This window comes from Gavialis gangeticus, unplaced genomic scaffold, assembly GCF_001723915.1.
Source record: "Gavialis gangeticus isolate Ggan-Ray unplaced genomic scaffold, GavGan_comp1, whole genome shotgun sequence".
Taxonomy (NCBI): Eukaryota; Metazoa; Chordata; order Crocodylia; family Gavialidae; genus Gavialis; species Gavialis gangeticus.
In genome coordinates, this window is record NW_017728996.1 from 6285219 (window position 1) to 6304425 (window position 19207).

Consider the following 19207-nt stretch of genomic DNA (forward strand, 5'->3'; position numbering starts at 1 on the left):
TAAGTGTGCTGCTGGTTCCTACTGCCCAAGTGCAGCACCCTGCACTTGTCCGTGTTAAAACGCATCCTGTTCCTGTTAGCCCACCCCTGTAACCTATCCAGATCCCTCTGCAATCTCTCTCTCCCTGCTAGCGTGCTCACCTCCCCCCAAATTTTGGTGTCATCAGCGAATTTAAACAGGTTACTGTTTAAATGAGATGTAATGTTGTTAACAAAGTATTTGATTTCTTCTTCCATTTATTTGGCATGTAGTTTTTTCTTGCTGGAATCAGTACATTTAAGAGTCAGAACAAGTTGAAGGACTTCATAAAAAGAGTAGCTGCAGGAACAGCTATAACCGCAGGGAGCCAAGTCAGTGTACTATAGGAAGTGGGATCCTTCAACTGTTGCTTAGTTTAGCTATGCTGCTGAACGGAGTTTTGCAAACTGAAGTTCATAAGAAATCATCTTCCTCGTCGGCTGTCCTTTCATCTTCTCTGTGAACATATTTTGGAGGCATGTTGGCAATGTGATTATGAAAACGTGGAGCCTAGAACAGATTGCATAATCTACATCAAGCCTAATGAAAAAGATAATGATGTAATCTTTGTTCAAACCTAATGCTTTTGCTCCTGGTAGTGAAATAGCGGTTTCTAAATCTTCCTGTTTGACATAGCAGGTAGGGAATTTAAACAGTACAACTTCTGCTGCCTTGCAGAACATGGTTTTGAAACGTTTGTTCTGATGTGTATTGGGAGGGCATGAGAGCTAGCAAAGTTCCCTGAAAAGAATTCAGAAGAATTGCCCAACATGCTTCTTGTAAATGACATCGGTCTTTAAAAATGACGGGTTTTGTTATCCCAGTTTATTTAAGGGAAACAAGTATTTTTTCAATCAACAATGGTTTTCAAGTAACATACAAATTTTAGTACTTCCAACCGAAAATATGTCGGATGTTTTCATATCTTAAAATGGCAAATTTCAATTTGTTAGCTGACAGTAATGTAAAATCTCAGCGTGTTTTGCCTAATAGTATAGAGAGAACTAACATTTTTGAAGACAAATGAGGCTATGCCTGCAGAGAGGGGGAGGATTGATGGTGGTTTAAAGCCTAGGGCTGAAACATGGTCCCTCCCCATCTCCTCCATTGTCTCTAGGTGGCCTTAGACAACAGTGTGTAGTTCCCCGCACCCCTGTGTAACATGGGCGCAATACTTGCTTTACTGAGGTGTGTTGAAAATGTATTACTACTCTAGTTGGTGCAGTAGGCTGAGATCTAGTCTGATGGATTAGATCCCCTTCTGAGCTACCCTGCGATGTTCTTGTCTCTTGGAAGAGCCGAACACCTACAGCTGGATACTGAGCTCTCCACTGAAAGTTGCTTAAATTAAGTACCTAAACATGAGCTGAACTCCCTGCAAATCTGACTCCAGGTGATCAGTAGCCACTAAAGGTGCTGAGTACTTCCACGCTCAAGTTTAAATATACGGTACCTGCCCATTCTCAGGAGTGCTCTGAACTTTTGCTAATGAAGGAAGTACAGACTTTATTTGTAATAGCTTCCCTTTGCTATGAGTGTGGTTACTGTTGAATCTGGTAAGACCTTTAGTGTTGCTGTCTCCTTTATTCTGATCATATTTTTCCTTCTAGAACTCAGCTCCATACCATTGTAGGATGACTAAGTGCACCATACCTCTGAACGGTAGGGAATAAACTGAATAGTCCTTGAAGCTGTCAGGGTAAACAACACTTGGGCAAAACAGGCACTTCCTCTATAGCATACAGCCAGCCCTTGGGACCATTCTCCAGTTCCTTCTCCTGTTGCACATTTGCCCCTCACATTGTGTTCAGACATGCCGCTAGGTTGATTGAATAGCCTCATGAGTGCAATACTGAAGTGACATTGCAACGAGTTGTTTTTTTTCATGTCATCTTGAAAGACGCTGTCCAAGTTTGTAACAGTGTGTAGCTTTTTAGAGGACTTTTCTGGCTTTTAATATAAACTTAGAGTGCCAAAGGAAATATTTATCTTACTTGCTGATGGCATGTTTTTCTTCAAGATAAGGAAACTCAACAAGCTGTCTCTCTTTGTAAGAAGGCCTCTAACATAGTGTACAGGGTACTCCATTTAAGTACTCCAGTGCTGAAGAAAGGTTGTGCACTTACCTGAATGTGGTATAAACCAGGCTTGTTCACAGCAGCAACAGGGTGGGCTTTTTCTAACCCACGAAGGATCTTTGCCTTGTTTCTCAGAGGGCCTTGTGGTTCCAGCCTTGATATAGACTGGACATAGTACCAGGCTGCTTTAGGAGCCTTGAAATGAATGGCTCCTACTCAGTTTAATCAGGTGTACAGTGTAAGGTAGTATAGTTTAATTGTAAAGGAGACGGTGCAGCCAGAGGGTCCCCGGGTACTTACCTGGTTTATGCACTTAACTTCAGTTGTCTGCATATTGGTTTGTTACATTTTTAGCAATGCACAAATAATGGAACCAGCATTGTATCAGGCAGTTAAGCAAATGTATGTGGTTATTTGCTCTGTATAAAAGTGGAATGTCCACTTCAGCCCACTTACATATATATCCTTTAAAATGAATGGGAATTAAGTGGAGAGGTAAGAATCTACATAACAGTTTGAAACAGGCTTCTTCTGTCTGCGACTGCAATTTTCTATGGGCAATAATGGTATGGGAAAGAAGTATATAACCTTTTTTCCTATAAGATCGGAGGCTGAATGTTTCAGTGGTGCAGAAAATTGCCTAGCCTTTGTTCTTCAGATGTCCTTTAAAAAGTTCAGCCTTCATACACCTGAAATATGGACGCAAAGGCACTGTTGACGAGTGAACTAAGGATATGCTGCACAATGGCCCCAGAAGCTGTGCAGCCACAACAGTGTGGTGCTCTATCCAGGCTAATTCACCCTGCTGAGATGGGAAAGGGTAAGTTCACCTGGGCAGAGCACCACATCAATACAGTCAGGCTGTGTCTTGGACCCGAGCTGCCCCTGGCACGTCTGTGGCATACAGAGATACAGAGTTCAGGCTGTGCCAAAGAAGAAGATCAGCTTTCCTATGAAGAGAACAAAAATGTGGTGGTGTTGTTCTCTTGATCCACCCAAGAAAGGTTATGAGAATCTAAAAAAAAATACGTTCCCCTTTCTGTTCCCTCTGTGCATCTCTCACAAGGTGCTTGCCCTATGCTCCGTCAGATGTCAAAGCGAGTACTTTGAACCTGCCTGCTAAAGAGGAAGGGACTACTTGATTAATTTATGCCCTAGTTCCGTTGCCCCACGTTTACTTACTTGCGTGGGGGTGGGAGGGATCCTATGTTCCTATTTAGATGGTAATTTACTTTTCCAAGCCAATCGGAAAAGTAAACTGTCTTGATGTGTTTGGCAAAAAGAAACACTTTCTGTCTAGATCCTGACCTAGCTCCCTTTGTGAAAGTGAGGAACAGCTCTGCTACTCGTTACATCTTGCCCAGATCATTACATTATCTGCTTTTGCGTGTTGGGGATTAAACAGTTTTTATTGCTTGTCTCTTAAAGTGTCTCTTGCCAGACCACTTCATGTCTTTCTATTGGCTGAATAATTATGAACACACCTGCTGATTCAGGTGTGCTTGTAGGGTTGATTCCTGCTTATACAAGTACGACTTCTCTGTGCTGGTATAGCTGGTAGCAGCCCTGCTACCTCCTGAGACGCAAGCTGTGCTAGCAGATCAGCCCTTTTGCTACTCTAACTATACCCCGGTCAACATAGCCAGCTGGCAAAAAGCTCTTAGTGTAGTTAGCTATGCCAAGAGGTGTTATCTGTGAGTGACAGCTGTGCCCAGAGCAGTCTGTCGCACAGAAAGGGGGAAAGGCCATACTCTGGGCAGCTCAAGCATACTGGGGTGGCAAAAGTAATTGAGGGGAGATGAGGGAGGGAAGGGAAGGGGGTGTCCTGTACCTCACTTCACATGTGAAGAAGGCTGCTCTTGCGAGAAGAAGGCCTTTCAAGTGTTGGGCAGAGAGTCTGTGTGTGGCTGCAGCGGTGTGAAGCTTAGGAGCAGGCAAGAATGGAACGGGCATAGTAGTGAAGAAGAAAGGCAGAGTTAGGTGTCAGGACAAGCAGACTCATCTCAGTCTGAAGCTTTCTGTTTGATTCCTTTTCTGTTGTGCACCACTTGCTTGTTTGCTTTGGGTTGGAAAGAACATTTTGTGCCCTTTGAGGGGAAGTGCACCAGTGGTCGTACAAGCCAAATACAAGCATTTCTTACAGCTCTGGCCTCCTAATACAGTAGACAGGGAGTTACTATAGCACATGAAAGATAAGAACTTGCATGCAAATACTTAAAAAGTCCCAAGGAAAGCCCCCTTGCTGATGCAAGTAGAAGAAGACTGTGGGTCAGATTCTGATCTCTGTTACACCTACAATTTCAGAATAGTCCACGGGCTTCAGTAGGATTTGACATTATTCTGAATTTGTAATTGTGCACCTGAGCTCTGAATCTGGCCTAGTTTCAGTAATTTACATAAGTAGGCTATATAATTGCATAAACTTACAGTCAAAAAAGCAATCCTTTTCAGATCCTGTAAGTGTAAAAGTAATCAGATCCTCACTACCACTGTGTTAACTAAACCCATATGTAGAACTAAAGTGCTTTGCCGAATTGTAATGCAGTCCTGTAGTCAGCCTGCATGCCAAACTCCAAGGTTGGTCAAGAATTTCATTATCCACAACTCCAGGAGCAAGCCCCTATATGAACACTTTTCTTGTGATATTTTCTGCATGCTGTGATGTTTGCCAGTTTCCTACATTTCTCATTTTTAAAGGATGCACTTAAGAGATCACAATATAGGGCAAAAAATGATGGGAAATGGGAAAGAAGGACTAGGGTATGGCCACATGGCATAACGCAGTGTTGTTGACGTGCCAAGGGCAGCTCGGGTCCAAGACAGCCTGACTGTATTAATGTCATGCTCTGCCCAGGTGAACTTACCCTTTCCCATCTCAGCAGGGTGATTCGCTGCTGTTTGGCTTCAGAAGTTGTGCAGCCTCTTGTGCAGCGTGGCCATTGCCTTAGTTAACCTGTCAACAGTGCCTCTGCATCCAGGTTCAGGTGTATGAAGGCTGAACTTTTCCCCCCACCTTTGGACCTTGATCATGTTTTTTCTGTCATCTGTGTTTACCTCTGCTGCTGGCTAGCAGGGTTCTGGTAAATGTTCCTTGTCCCAGATAAGGGACATTTAACAATACAGGTTAAAGTAAAGAAAAATAAGTCCTGCTTCGAACTCCATTTAGCAGAGCCACTAAGCCCTCATGTGCATGTCCAAGTAGAGCATGTGGGAATATGGTAGCACTTTGGAAACCTGTCTTCTACAAGCTTGCAAAAGGAAAAGCTTGATTTCATTGTTGGCAGCTCTTTGTTTTGAAAACTCTGGACCTTGTGATTTGCCTTTTTTCCCCCTTTAATCACTTTTGCTAGGAGAAACGGATTGTAAGGGAAAAGTATTTGGGGGAGTATCTCTTTAAAAAGCCATTGTTAAATCAGAAATCTTTGTTTGAAAAATATAGACCATTTCTACCTGAGAATTTGGATTGGATTAGATGGGGCTGGATTGGAGTAATCTGGGCTGCCTAGATACTTGTGCTCAGAGGTGGGTGTTTTAATTAGAGCCGTTCTTGGGCAGCCACTCTATTTAGTGTATGTAACAGTGAGGCATTTTAAGCCTCTGTTCATTTTAAAAATGTCTGTGGGACACATTATCCAAACTTCATTCGACAAGGTTTGGTTAAGCACTGTGCGGACATTTTAAAACGCATGGGGGCTTAATGCATGCAACACTGCAGCGACTAGTGCTCTAATCAGCATGCCAATGAGCATGTGTATAGGCAGCTCCAGTATTTTGCAGGAGCCAGCCTTGCCTCTAAGGCCTACTTCTTCAATAAATTGTTTGACATGTGCCTGCTTACAAATACTTGCTTGTTTTCCCTAAAAGGGGCTCTTTAGTAGTTCTTGCTTTTAATGTGTGTTTCAGAAAGGGAATTTTTAAACCATCCCAATTCTTTTAGCAGTCCCACATCTTGCACAACATCAAGCATGCAAGTCACCTTCTTGCATTCCCACAGTCTAGACTAAACGTCGTGAAGTGGTGACGGAGGTGTCAGTGATGCTCTGGTACATGCTGAACAGGCAGTCATGCCACCTCAGTGCTGTGTCCTGCTAGATCACCCGCGAGGGGCAGTCAGGTGGAAGCAGCAATAGCTACAGAAGGTAGAAGCCTCTTCCTGGACATCCCTGCAAACCAGCTGTTCCCAGCTATCCTGCAGTTTCCACTTTTCCAGTCTTAGCTGTCCCTTTCATCTCACAAACCCGGCTGCTGTATCTTCCCTGCACAGACAGTCTTCGTCTGGCACTCCCCTACTTCCCATGTACCCTTCAGCACCCATCTGCCTGCTGTGCCCCGTTCCCCACCATTGCTTTTGAAGTGAAGCATATTGATCTTCAGTTGGAATTTATGGTCACACACAGACTTGCAAAAAATCACTGGCTCTTTAGTCAGCAAAAAAATGTTTTTTAGTACACCAGAATAATTCTTAAAACTTCTCAGAGTTGAACTACTACTGATGTGGCGTCAAGCTGAGGGAATCTTAGTGAAGACTCGTGGCCTGTAGTTTGACCTCCTTACCATATAACCTGGTTCAGAGCAAACACATTAATGACCATGAAAAAATGCCCATAACTATCTGAACCCTATCTGTATTGGTGCTTCTCCCTGTTGCTGGGTAGCTGCAATAGTGGGACATTTGAAGAAAAAGGCTGGTGCAGGTAGTAACAAGGTAATTTGTGCTTGTCCATTAGACATGCTTGGACAACCAGCTGGTGCATAGAGGGGAAAATGCATCCTCTGTCCAAGTGCTTCCCTGTGTAAATTAGTTGTATTCACCTTATCAGGTGAATCAGCTAACAGGTTTTATACGATACCTTCATGCCTAGGCTTCAACAGGTCATGTTCTGCAGTTTGCAAATAGCATTTGACAAAGTGATCTGTTGCTTATGAAGGCTCATGCATGTCTGATTCAGTTAGTCTGTAAAGTACAGCTCTGCCCCGTGTTCTGTTTGCAAATCGTGTAGGACTGAGGAGCATGGCTGCGGCCCAGTTTCAGCAGCTTTGTGGTTGTGCTTTATGCTGCTTGAAGTGTCAGATTGTTAAGTCTAGGCTGTTCCTAGTGGTTTTCAGAGCTACTCCTTGCAAGGGTGTGGATTTTGATTTACCTTGCATATTAGGGCTCGACAGTCATTTGTCCTCTGATAACAGCCATTTCTTAAGACCTCCAACGTGGTGTCTAAGGTCTGGGGTTCATAGAGCTTTTGCTTCATTAGCATCTCAGCTTGTGTCACTGGACACTTATTTCACATCCCTCCCAATTTTTAATAAGTCTGAGACATAAAGAGGTCTGACAATCTGGGCTAAGTATGTGTATTCTGTTGCACACATGTTTATTCTGTTGCATGTAATTGGGGAAACTGCACAAATGAATAGGCATTTTTGTAATGATGCCACATTCATGTAGCTTTTAAATATCCTACTGTTTAAGTGTCATTTTAATTGTACAAGTTGTCCTATAAGAAGAGATGTTGCAAATAATCGGGTGCATTTTGGTACAGAGAAATGTATCCTCATGCTCTGTTTTATTTTTCTTACTCTTGTGGGGTAGTTATATATCTTCTGTGTGGTTAGTGCTCTGCAGGGTGAGAGCGCGCGAACATGACGAGGAAGGGATTTCCCATGGCATCATCTCCCACCTCTGCACCATAGAGCCCATGAAGTAAGAGATTATGTTGACAATATGAACATTATTTTTTGTTAAGTGGAGGGTAACTAGCACAAGTTCTTTGGGAGTTGGGGTCAGTGCCCAAGAGCCTTGCACTCCAAAGAGGAAATGAGGATGTAGAAACTTTATGTATTTGTCATTCTTGTGCATATCTTGAGAACTTCAGGCGCGGCGGCAGAACTCTTCACTTCAAAGGTCTTCCAAACCAGGCCCCTTGATGTAACAACTCAGATTTGAGTTGGTCTAAGAAAAGAGATCACATTTACCCAAAGAGCCTTGTCTGCCTATGTCCTTAGACCAACACGGCTACAGCCTATCCCCTTACAACTGAGACATGAGGCTTTTTCAGAGGTTGTTTCTACGACTTTGTCTGCACCAAATTTTATTTTCCCAAGCCTTCTACCAGTGCACCTTCAACAGCACTAGCAGTAGTAAATGTCTTAGTACCCAGAAGCACCTGCCACTGCTGTTTTGTAACTGTAGCATTATCTAGATCACCGCTGAAAGCTTATATACAATACAGTGACCAAAAGTTTGATGACCAGTTGACTCTGCTTCATCTTTTATTATTGGGAGCAGTGGTGCTGTGCCACTGAAAGGAAGAATGAGACATTTGAGGGGGAAATCTCAAGTAGCTGTAACCTGTGCTTTTCTTTCATTTAGTTTTATTTTTATTAATTTTTTAGCAAAACTGCTGCTTGTTTCATCTAGTGTAGACACGGAAGATTAAGGGAATTGCCTTTTTGACTCGCAAGAGGGTGCAAAGAAATTGGAAGTAATTGCTACAATGAATATTTGGAGAACGGAGTAAAATCAGAACGTGTTTACTTGGGCATTGGCAGTCATTGTGTATATAACTGCTTATCTGGAAAAGGTCCTGCCCAGGAAGGAAATGGTTATGCGCATCTTTGAGATGTGTTCAGCTGGAAATGACTTGCCATTAGTGGGAGTTTGTTTGTTTTTTACATAAAGTAGTTGCATAGTGTGAGGGCTCTCTTTTTTCCCCTAAAGCACTGAACTTTTTTCTTTAGAAATCATTTATGAGAAAAATTGGTCTGAGATCAGATAATGGTCAATATGGAAAATTACTAGAAAGTAAAATAGAAATGGAGTAGGTCAGATATAAGTAATATGCATGTCACAAACTCGTTCAAGTATTTTACTTTGAAATACAGTGAACCCCGTTAAACTCTGGAAGTGCCCAGCCTGCACACATTTCTCGGAATAAAAAAAAAAGGGCTGGGGATATCTGGATGATGGTGATTATTCACTAGAAATGTCCCCAAAAGCCTGGGAATATTTTAAAGTACTGGTTCTCAAGCTCGGATCCATACATGTTTGTGATTGTGTAGAGCATTTTGAGAATTAAGCTTGGGGGAACAGAGTCAGAGACCATATCCGTCTAGTGAAGTACCCTTCAGAATATGAATGCTGAAGAACTACTGTTGGAGGAATGCATTTATGCATAAGAAGTTTGCCTGTCTGAGGTGGCCTTTCAAGTGTATTTCACTGAAAAAGTAAAATTATTGTCCAGTGAATATATCTAATCAAGTCAATCCTTTTCAAAAATCAAAAGCAGAGGGGTCACCCAGAGAACAGTGAGATAAATGACCTAGGTAAGGCCTGGTGACAAAGTACATCATGCAACAAAAAATTGTTTGTTTGTTGTAGTGGCAAGTGGGGAGGAAAAATCTAATGATAGTTGGGGGTGTACTGAAATAAGGATAGGTCTAGGAGAGGCTGAGAGTGAGTATTGCAAAGAGGGTGGCGGAAGCGTGAGCCGTCTGCTGGAATATCAGCATCTTGAAAAGATGAAGGACATTCTCCTCCAGGCCTTGAAAGGATATTAGACCCAAACATACTTTCAGTTTTAACATGTATGGTAAAGAGAAAGTTAGGGAGTTCCTGAATGAGAGTGGAAAGAGGGAGATTGTCAGAAGACAGTGAAAGAATCAAACTGAAACTAGCTCACTTCTGTGTAGAGTATCAACTATCATTATTCTGTAAGTTTTTTCAATGCATGAAACAATGCTAGACTTAAGGTAACAAAAATGATAACACCCCATGAAAACATGTATTTCAATTTTAAAGCAATGTAAAAATCAGATTTTTTTTTTAATGTTACAGTGTGTGTGACGCAGACCCAATACATGTTAAACCAAGTCTAGAGCAAAAGTCACAGGTGTTAATTTACTGTGACGTATTATTTGCTCAATAGCATAAGTACATTTGATCACTGAGTCTGGTTCAACTTTTACTGTTTTGCAGGTGATGAAACATTTACCAGACACCTGTTAGCTGGATGTTTAACCCTGCTAGCCAGAGCTAGATACAGAAGGACTGTCTCCAGAAGCAAAATACAGGAGAAATGCCCTGATGAAAAGGTAAGACGGTTGCACTAAGCTGCAGTGAAGAATGGGGAAGTTAGTGGTATTTTGACCAAAGTGCTGTTATGATCTGGTAATTTTTAGTTGGGAGGTCTACCCTGCATAACTTGTAGTTTTTGTTGTTGCTTCAAGTCTCTATTTTTGTTCTTCCTAATAAAGGGAAGACAGGGTTAATACTGCTTTATCCAGGCAATTTTACAAGTTGAGGAAAGAGGGGAGGGTTTTACTTTCTGAATAACTCCTGTCAACAGTAACTTTGGCAAGGCATAGGATACTGCAGACATGATTCATGACTCTGTCACCTTCTGAAAAATGGTTGTGAATAGTCGTCGTGAACCTGACCAGTTCTGTTTCACATCACTCCTGCTTGGCAAACCTGAGCAGCAGGCGTGTGCAAGCAGGGTCTTCCCAGTTTGGCAGTGCTGCCTTCTTCCCATTTGGAAGGCTTTCTTTGAAATGCTTAGGGGCTGCTAGAGACTTGTTGCCACATTTCAAAAAATGGGTATCAGTGTTTATGTCCGTGTTCCTTCATATCTTGTTGCCCATTTGAAGGGAAAATTTAGAAGTATTATATACTAATGGATATTTCTGAAAATGGTGTTTTTTATACCCTTCATTTGAAAAACTTGTCTAACTCTATCCCAACCATGCAGTTGGTCCAGTGAAGGATATCTTTCACAACCATCCTTGCCCTTCACATATATCCTTGACCAGCATAGCTACAGCATCTCTCCAGCACTTTGCAGAAACTTATGCAGCTGTCCTCTCCCACATTTTCCAAACTTGCCATGAAAAACATTCATTCTCTGTTCCTTGGAAGATTATCCCAGTCAGAATAGGATAATGAAGAAAAACCTCATATTTAACCCAATCAGATACTGCTTAGGCTTTGACAAGGACAATGGAGATCCTAACTAAATACTGAGTATTCTTAAAGGAAAATGCAGACAGGAGTGGGGAGGTGGACAGAAAGATTAAAGGACTGCCTTGCAAGATCGGGGAGTTTAAATATTTAAACATTTTAGTTGGTAAAAAAATCTTTTTCTTACCTGAAAAGACAAATAAACTGGTCTGAGTTCCAGAGGCTTCTCTGGATCCTCATGGGTTTATTTTGTTTGTTTTTCTTTTCTTTCAATTTCTGGATAAGAGTTGAAAATAGTTCTTATCAGAAAATAAAAATGAAACTTGAGTTGCTTTACTGGAAGTGTTATAACTAATATCTGTGTGATGCAGGAGTGTGGTCCCGTGATACTTCATTTATCATAAAAGGGGCAGCTTTCCCGTGTGATATGTGCCACAGCACTATTTAGTTATTTGCTGTTCTTCACTGGTAGTTTCTGAAAAGACTTGTTCTTGATGACTTTCCCAGGGTGGTACTTAATCTTGGCTGTACGGTTGAAAATGTATGTCTACTGTGCAGTTGTCTTAAGCCCCACAAGCCTCTATTTATAACATCCGAATGTTTCACGTGACGGACAATAGGTTGGTTCTGCTTTCAGTACTAAAATGAGTCCTGTATGCTTTACAAGTCTTAATCTTTTAATGTTTCTGAGAATCTTCCTTTTGCGTAACTGCCCATAAATATGAATTACACTGGTGGTGGTCCTGGTTATGCAATGAGTATCATTAAGTAGGATTTCCTAAATGTGTGTAAGAAAGCAAGGTGATAATGAAAATTAAAACTGTATATACAGTGCACTTTGTATTTACTCCTTGGCTTCCAGTATGATAAGCAAATTAGTGTTTTAGTGAGCTGTGACAGGAATATCAGCATGGCTTCTTTCCTCTCCTTAAAAAAGGATATGGATAAAGCCTGTGTAAATGGTTGATGTCTTCTTCTATGTTGGTCCATTTTAATTAAAGGCAAAATAGCAAGGCCTTTAATGTATCAAATAAAAAAAGTTATAGGTCAGTGTCATAAGTCTGTTTAGTCTCAAATTAATTTTATATTCAGTATTTTACTTGACACAAGTAGCTTTTGTTTGTATAATAGTGTGATCACTAATATTGGTATTCACTTGCAATATTGTTTTTGCATTTTATTTTTATTTAAATATTAGTAATGGAATATCGGTAGGCAGACAAAGAATAGCAGAAACAAATGCTAATTCCATACAAATTTAAAAGATCAGTAATTGTGAAGACAGTTTTATTTTTAAAAATATATATTCTTCAAACCCCCAAATCTGAAGTAATTGTTACTATAAAAAGGTATGACACAACACAGATTTGCAGAATATAAACCCAAGAAAGCAACAAGGATAAAATGTAGTTGATGTAAATGCCCATTTGGCTGAGTGAGGCCCATTGTGTGGTTGAGAAGGTTCAAAAGCTAATAAAAAGATAAAAATATTGTTCTGTGAATATATTAATGCATATGCTAAAGAATCAAAATATCTTTAAAGGGGGGGGCATTAATTGGCAAGTATGTTAATGCAAATGTTAGAGGTGATTGCAATACGCATATCAAGGAAAATTCAGTCCCCAGTATTTCATTGCATGAAATGTTGCTGAATATGAACATGGTTAAGTAACAAACTTAGCTGAAGCAAAAACTCTGAGAAGAGTCTTTCTGTCTTAAATCAATCTAGTCTTTGGTTGTTACATGAACATGATATCCTGCAACAAATCTTTGAATCCTGCACCTTCTAAATACTAATCTTTGTATGAGACTGTGAGGCTGCTGCTGAAACATAAAGCATAGACATTACTTTGTCTCTAAGACAGTGGAGTAATTAGATTTTTTTTTTGATATATGAAATAATAAAGTAAAGCAGACTTGGTCCCACCAAGGAAATGGCTTTGTGTGTGTCACGTTAGCTAGGGTAGTTCATGAGGCTGCTGATTACAGCAAGTGTCAGATTTCAAGCTAGGATAGTTCTTGGACCATGGCCAGAAAAGCACTGTTAGACTGGTGTACTAATGCCACATCTGCTATTTAATATCTTGAGAGCTAGCAAAGCTGAAACAAGATTATTATTCTGATGTGGAAGAAGGGAATCCCAGCTTTCAAGTGTCATGGCCTGGTCATTTATAACTTTGGCAGGTGACGAAATATTCTACCTTTTTAGAATCGCATCGTTCTGATAACCGTCTTTTAAAAATAGCATCACTTCTGACATACTAGTAGTTTCTGTCTTAAGCAACTGGAATTGGAAACTATTATCATCTGACATGACAGCTTGGGAATCATCCTAGCTTTTGTTTGTTGTTCTAGATCAGTGGTTTTTCAACCTTTTTTCATTTGCAGACCCCTAAAAAATTTTTGAATGAAGGTGCTAACCCCTTTAGAAATTTCAGATGGAGGTGCAGACCCCTTTGAATTGTATGTGTGGGTATTCACATACTTTTGATCATAGTTATCTTTCACAGACCCCTTAAACATAGTCTGAAGACCCCTGGAGCCTGTGCACCATAGGTTGAAAACCACTGTTATAGACCATTAATGCCCAACTCCAGTGATTCATTGGAGATTGTAGAATATATGGGAACAAGTGTTTTTTACATAGTTGGTGGCTCAGTATTATTTCCTTAGCACTAAAAGCTTGTAATTGTTTAAGGGGGAATGTATGCTATTTGACACAGTGAAATAGTTCAGATGCCATTAACATGTAGAGCTGCTTTCCCACAGGATGACGGGAAAGGCTATGAGTATGTTCTGGAACCCATAGTGCAGGGAAATGCATAGGGGAGTGACAGGAGAAAAGGAAGAGAGTAGATTTAGGCAGAAATAGTGGTGCTCTTTCCACATTTACTTGGGTTGAAAATGGAAAAGGATGCAATAGATTAGTGATGTCTTCTAAAATCTGTGTGGGGTTTGGAACATGCTGCCCCCACTACCCCAGAGCTGCTTACAGAGGGGACCTTTCACGTGTGGATCCTCCACCTCTCCGTGTGGGAGAGGGAAGCGCAGCCAGTCCCTGCCACTGTCTTTGCAAACTCCAGGGCCATGTTAAGTGTTCCCTGCATCACCTGTCTTTATATTTTAACAGGGGAAGGGGTGGAAGCTAGCTGGGTCTATGCTAGTGACGGGGTGTTGTATATGTATATAGTATGTATGGACCTTGTGTGTGTAACTTGAGGCACTTGGATCAAAATACAGAAGAATATAGGGGGAGATGGGAGGCTGATAGCGCTGTTTGAGGGCACAGTTAAGATGCTGTCTGGCACCTCAACTGTGCGTTCATAAGCTTTAGAATATTTGGGGACTATGATCTGTAAAATAATCTTAAAAAGACTGGTGGCATGAACCTCCATAAAGTCTGGCTTCTCCGAGATGCTTTATAAATATTTTCCTGAAATAAACTTCATTTTTAAAGAATTTTTCAGCAGGGGAGAAATTGACTGATTAACTGTGTGTATTTGAAACTGTACACAGGGTGTTCTCCAATGCACAAAATATCTCCAGGCAGAACAAGTAGAAGAAAATACCTTTTTGTTGCTATTTTTGAATTTTAGTAATTTTTAGGCTTTATTTATAGCTAGAAATCGTGATCTGGCAATTAGGTCCCCTTGGGTGTATTACTGTAAAGACTTGGGACTGCTTTCATTGGGATCAACTGCAGGCACACACGTGGCTGATCTGCACAAAGTGTGTTGTGGGAAAGCACGTTTTCAGATATTTTTCAAGTAGATCACATCCCTTGTTACATTTGAACTTTCGAGAGGGGGGTGTGTGCATGAATGCTTTGATAAAGATTTTTTGCCTGAAAATAATGTTCTGTTTGGAAGATTTGATACAAACACTGTTAGCACCTCGCAAAAATCAGGCGTTAACTCATTTTTTTCAGGTTGAATTCTGGCATCTATTTTAGGAATAACTAGACTGGAGAAATAGTGTTTTCTTTTAAATATAAAGTCTGAAAAATATATGTTGTTATGAACTGAACTCAAAATAGATTCATTTTTAAAACAAAGCAATTATCTTTGGTGTTAGAGAATATCAACTGTCCCCGTAAGCTTCATTTTAAAAGGTAAGGAACCACTGGCACTAAGGGAGTTTGCAGAACTCGTGGGAAGGCAGTACTCTTTAAATAAAGAATTCCAATCTTTATAATTAAATCTTGTTTTCAAACACTAGAGCCTACATGACTTGAGTAGGGACTCACAGCTGCCTCCAGAGAGCTACAGTAAGAGGTTACAGTAAGACCCTGTAGCATCCTCTCTGAGGATTTCATCCCCGCGTGCTCGAACCCGGAGCAGTCGTGCAGCCTGCCGTTCACTACCTTGTTTCTCCCTCCCTGGTCAGTTGAGGTCGACTTGCAGAATGGCGCAGTATGAACAGTTATGAAAGGCTTTGGGATCCTTTGGTACGAAAGCTACTAAAGAAATCTGTGTGGTACTCTGTGGCTGTGCAATAATGATGACTTCTGTTCAGATTCATCTGAGTGCACATATTTTTGCAGGATGATTTTTTTACTTCATGTTAAATCGGTATTACATTTTTTCCTCCTCTTTTTGGGGCCTGAAGTATGCTGATCACATAATCTTATCTCATCAGTGCTGCAATTGTACATATGAGTCTTTCATAGCAGCCATAGAGAAGTTTGAACCTGCCTGACTAATATGCCACTGAATTGTTTTGACCTATTTTTTCGTTTTATCGCATACTTTGCAGCTGCAAGGCTTTGTATATATAAAAAAAAGATCTGATGGGAGGATGAATAATCACTAAAAGACTTTTTTTTTTTTTAAAGTTGCAGTTAAAATGTAGTAGTCCTGGTGCAGCTTGAACTTGTGCTGACCTGAGGAAAGGATTCAAATTCTGATAGGTGCACGTGTGGCTGGGGCACTGCTGTGGGGGCTTTTTCAGTCACAAATGGAAAGATGCTTGGCCTTACCTCCCCTGGAAGTATATTACTAACTTGACTAGGACAACCCTAGATTTTTTGGCAAATAACAAATTATAATCAACTAAATCTGTGATTAGCTCAGATGCGTGCAAAAATAACATATCGTGACGCTGATTTTAAATGAATAGGAAGTCAGTCAATCTTATCATATACCCTGTCGTTCCCAGCCCCTCTGTTCAAAGCTGATTGTGTTTGAGTAGAAGCATTAACTGACTCTACAAACTGATGCTGAGTTATTAAAGGGGGTATTTACAACATTCCCATTGCTGTACTTCTCAATTTCAATTGAATAAATATATTGTTGGTTTGCCAAAGAAAATAGGGCTTATTTGCAGATTTGACAACCATGGCTTACTTGATGGTCCGAAAGCTAGGTAAAAACTAGGAGTACAAATAAGGTGAAAGACCTGCAAACTCAGAAATTTAGCTTCCTAGCAAACAGTTGGTTTCAAGCCAAAGTCCAGTTTTGTTCAGTCTCCTGAAGGACATTTTCAGCAGGGTGGATGGGTTTAAAACAAAGTGATTGAAATCACGGATATTAACTATGACTTAAATCAGCAAGCAGGAAACCTTGATTAAAATAATTGATTTTAACCTTGTTTTGTATTTTACTTTAAGTTATATTTTCCAGAGACAGGTTCATTCTTATGGGTTGGTATAACCATTCAAACATTGATTTGCAATGAAATGTAGACCTGTGATTTTTGCTAAACAGTACAGTAAACTGTACACATACTTCATTTTGCATTATTTTTATTGGGCAGAAAATGGGAAATGATGTGTTTATTTACTAGATAACTTTTTAATTATGTTTGTGTCAGACTGCATTTGAATGGAAATTGCAATTGAATTAAATGCACAAAAATAACATTTAAATTGCTTTGTTAGGTAAGTAAAGCCATTAAACATGTTGGATACACACAAAGAGCTAGTAAGCTTATCAAAACAGGTTTTGCTTTTAAAAACTGACTCATTTAACAAAGGCAGTTAGTAAATTCAACAGACTGAAAATGTGGCCTATAGTAACTTGAAACAGGAGGTATTTATGAAACCAGTAGGAGTTTTGCACTAAAGTTGTTTAGGTGCTTTTTCCTAACTATCTACATTTTCCTACATATTTAGGTATCTAAATATTTTGCAGATCTGACACCAGGTTCTCCAATTTTTTTCCTTCTAGTAAATCTCCTCTTTTTTCCCTGGCTGTTACTTATGGATTAGAAGAGGAAAGCAAATTTTACATCATAAATTGAAGTCTCAACATAGGCCATCCGGATTTCAAATTTAAACTATTTGTTAAAAGAAAAATATATTTAACATTAAACAGATCAACCTTAAGTAGAAATCCAACTTTGTATACAAAAATAATCATGCCTCATTTTCTAATCACTCTAAAACTGTTGTGCACCTTATTCTTCTCATGTTGTAAATGTATGTAAATAATATTAATGAAATATTCGGGTCAGAGAGGCCGTAGGCAAAGGCTTGTGTCTCTAACTGGCACTATAAATATTGATCTGGGCGCAGTCAGTTGCACACATACAAATATAATTTTATCTATACATTTGAAAACAAACATTTCCAGGAAAGACTCAGGTCTTCTCTGATTTTCTTTCTTCATATCAATATTTTGACAGCGTTTGTGTCTAGACTCACGAGATCCTGGGGGAATGTTACTTCAGTTGCATAAGCTGTTTGATGCCATTGATAGTGGCATCAGTGACACTGCAGCTGATCAAAATGAAAATGGCCTTTATTAACAGAATGTACTCTTAGCTAAAAACTGTCCTCTTCTAAAACTGATAGTACTAAAAAGCATCTTCCTTTTTCTCTGATCTGACTATTCAGTACATCAGCTGTGCTAGCTTCATGCCAATCTAAATGTTGCTTGATAGTGTACAATAAGCATTTGTTTCTGTATTCTATATAAGGGATTTAAAAAATTCAGTAGTAATGATACACTGCAGAAGAATATAGTCATGTAAGAAGCATCCATGTAGATGAGCTGCCTAGCTGTTGCCCCCCTGTTCTTGCTACCTGCAGGCGCTTTCGGATGTTTGACAGCTGCCTGTTCCTGCCATCTGGCCAGGGCAGTCCTGCACTGTCTTTCCACCTGTGTAGCCACAATTTTACGCAGCTTAGGAGCTGTGCATCTGGGAAAGCCACCTGTCAAAATTTAGTGCATACTAGCATGTCAATTCAAGAAGAAGGTATTTGCCATTTAACATAACTAATATGTTGTGCGCTCATTTAGGATGGAGCTTTCTACCAGCTTATTTTCACCAGCAAATATATGTCTTAAGACATGCTGGTGAGATTGTATTTGTGTACTGACAGCCTTCTGTAGAATGCTTGATATTTAGCACCATAAATGTCAAGACGCTTTCCGTAGTTAAAAGGTTGTTAAGGTTGCCAGTCAAACAGTTAAGCATTAGGAAAGTCCAGAACTAGGATTGCCCATATAACCTTGGCTTTCTTCCACATGTACATTATGATACAGGCTTTAATTCTGTGTGCCCATCCTTATTTTTTCCACAAGACCCTTGGCTTATTCAGTGCATGGAATGGATGGTGCTCCCTGTAGTTCCCTGCCTTATTTACTGCAGGTGATTCAAGCTCTGAAGACCAGAAGTAATTGTTCTTAATTCTTCTGTGGCGCTCATCAGTGCGGTCTCTAAAAGCTTTCCAGCACACGCATTTTTCCATCTCTCCTTTAGATTTGGAGGTAATATCCCCATTGTACAGAGGGACCACTAAAACAGAGAGTAAGATCAGAAGTAAGCACAGGCGTTTGCCCATTCCACCATGCAGCTGTGTGCCTCCTGCCCGGTCCTGTCTCTTAATTCATCCATGGTTCCTCATTCCAGTTCCATTTTCCTCACTTAGCCATGCCTCTCACCTGGGGAGAGGGAACCAGCATTATGGTTATAGGTTAGGGGCTGACCTTCTCGGCAGCACAGAGAGGGATCTTGGAGTCAGGATTGACTCCAGGATGAATGTGAGTCGCCAATGCGACGAAGCAATAGGCAGAGCCAACTGCACCCTGTCCTGCATCAACAGGGGCATCACTAACAGGTCCAGAGAGGTCTTGCTCCCCCTCTATGCGGCGCTGGTCAGGCTGCAGCTGGAGTCCTGTGTCCAGTTCTGGGCGCTGCACTTCAAGAGGGACGTGGA

At 40.5% G+C, this 19207-nt stretch overlaps 1 protein-coding gene across 3 annotated transcripts in view; it reads left to right on the forward strand.

The window, feature by feature from the left end:
- The window catches only part of DENND4A (DENN domain containing 4A), a 131120-nt gene that overhangs the window by 2793 nt on the left and 109120 nt on the right, over positions 1-19207 (forward strand). For 2 of the 3 annotated variants that reach the window (XM_019503964.1, XM_019503966.1), the window contains exon 2: positions 10066-10181. The gene's annotated coding sequence lies outside the window, so the exon portion shown is untranslated. Of the gene's footprint in view, positions 1-7602; positions 7615-10021; positions 10182-19207 lie in introns of those variants that run through there. The other variant, XM_019503965.1, reaches the window with a different exon arrangement.